This window comes from Pyxicephalus adspersus, chromosome 2 (assembly GCF_032062135.1).
Source record: "Pyxicephalus adspersus chromosome 2, UCB_Pads_2.0, whole genome shotgun sequence".
In the NCBI taxonomy this organism is placed as follows: domain Eukaryota; kingdom Metazoa; phylum Chordata; class Amphibia; order Anura; family Pyxicephalidae; genus Pyxicephalus; species Pyxicephalus adspersus.
The window spans coordinates 126,963,783-126,965,808 of record NC_092859.1 but is presented as its reverse complement, the minus strand read 5'-3'; positions in this window follow the sequence as shown (position 1 = coordinate 126,965,808).

Here is a 2,026-nt window from a genome sequence, read left to right as displayed (position 1 = left end):
ATGACCAATTAGTCACCATTCCATACCCCCTCCATACACTACTCTCCTTCACCTCTTAGACTGTAAACTCTATCAGAAAGAGTCACTGTATATACCTGTCAAGTATACAGGTCATTTGCAGCCCCTCTTTATTGTGTAGTTCTATGTAATATATTTAGGCTTTAACAAAAAAAGTGTAATAATAAAAAAAATGCATATGAAGGGCACCAGTATGTCTTTGGGGAAATAGTAGTCAAAGAAAAATCCATCCTGGTCAGTATACGTTGCCCCATGAGTTGGCTCAGCCAGGGAACATTGCATTGTGCAGGTTCCTACAGAGATACAAATGTTTTCTTTTTGGAGTGAATGAGCATTCTGTAGCTCCTGTAGACATATTTTAGGATGACCCTAAACAGTCTCATGAAAGAAAGTGATACAAATGATTGAAACACTGCATGCAAGCAGAGGTGCCTTCCTACCATTTGAAGTAATTGTAATGACACTGATATAGGTTACTTTCCAACTCAGTCATAATTGATACTCACTACTGAGACTTTACAGTTGGTCCACATCATGTGGATCATGTCAAATGAGTTGGAAAGAAGGCATCTAGTTCCAAGATCGGAGTCATTTGTGGATGGATGGACATCATACCAACCATTGTTCCCTGTGGGACATCTGCTGTATATGGCCCTATTTAGCCACTCATCAGGGCTGTCATGTGTTAAGGGGGAAGTCACAAGCATCTGGAAACCTCCTAATCAAGAAACATCCTTAGGAAAACAGCAATTGCACTTCTGCCACATGTGAAATGCAAAGACCTGTTTTGCATATTTCCCTGGCTATGTAATATTACAACTCATCTGTAACATTGCTGCCATAATATTTATTCAGTCAAATCATTTCCATAGTACCTGTAGGCTCTATACAATAAACCATTCATATTTGTACATATAGGAACTTACACTGTGATGACCCTAACACAATTTAAATTAATAGTAGGGACACTTTAGGTTGAATTCAGTTTACCTACCAGTTTATATAAGGAGTGGACACAAGGTCAGAATCTAAATTATTGTTGCTTTGCCCTCTCCCATCATCAGCCACGTTTAAAATGTATTTTAATACAGGCAGCTTTAAAACCATACTGAGGGTCCACTGATGTGCACAGCCCTGGTTGTCCTATTATCTGCCATCACCCAGAACCACTTACTCTTTTTTAAATGCAGAACTTTAAAATGATCTTAAGTAGACCTGGTGGCAAATTTCCCCTTTATTTTTATCTTTTACTTTCCTGTCTTCCTTTTCTTTATGTTTTAGGTTCTTCCACCTCATTTTAGGTGTATATTTATGGTCATGCTTTTTTATTCTCCTATTATCTCTTAACTGAAACTTCATTTACCCACAATTTTGCTTGTGTGTACAATAGTTTGATGGGCACATCCAATTTTCCATATCTAAGCTATTTTCCACAATGCTCACAGGACTTCTCCAATTTGTTTGGTACTGGTATTGCAGCTGCAAATGTCCTTTTTCATCTATGGTCTGCCTAACTGAGATTAACTAAAGTCGTGAGAATCTGTAAATTCATCAAAGAGATACAGCTGTGTCATGTTCAAAATACATATTCCTTGCGTATTTCACTAATTTAATTTACGTTTATGTATTTTAACAAAATGAAAAATACCTAAATTGAAGAACAAACATTTCACATCATTAAAGATAAACTTATTAAACAAAGACCTTTATCCAATTATGTATTCCATAAGCAAGGATATTTATTTTATATAATAATTCTTTAGATATTTTTTCATCTGACATTATATTAGCATCTTAATATCCTCTATACATTTAAATGAGAGACAAAACAAGAAAGACTACTGCTTTGGATCAATTGTGTTGCACTGCATTGTAAAGCACAGTATAAAACAGAGATGACCTCATCAGTCAAATGCAATTACTAGGGAAAGGGAGGTGAGCAAGCTGTATGTGTTATCTGCAACAGATAAGTGTGGTCACTCTCCTGGCTATGACAAAGTTCAGTAAA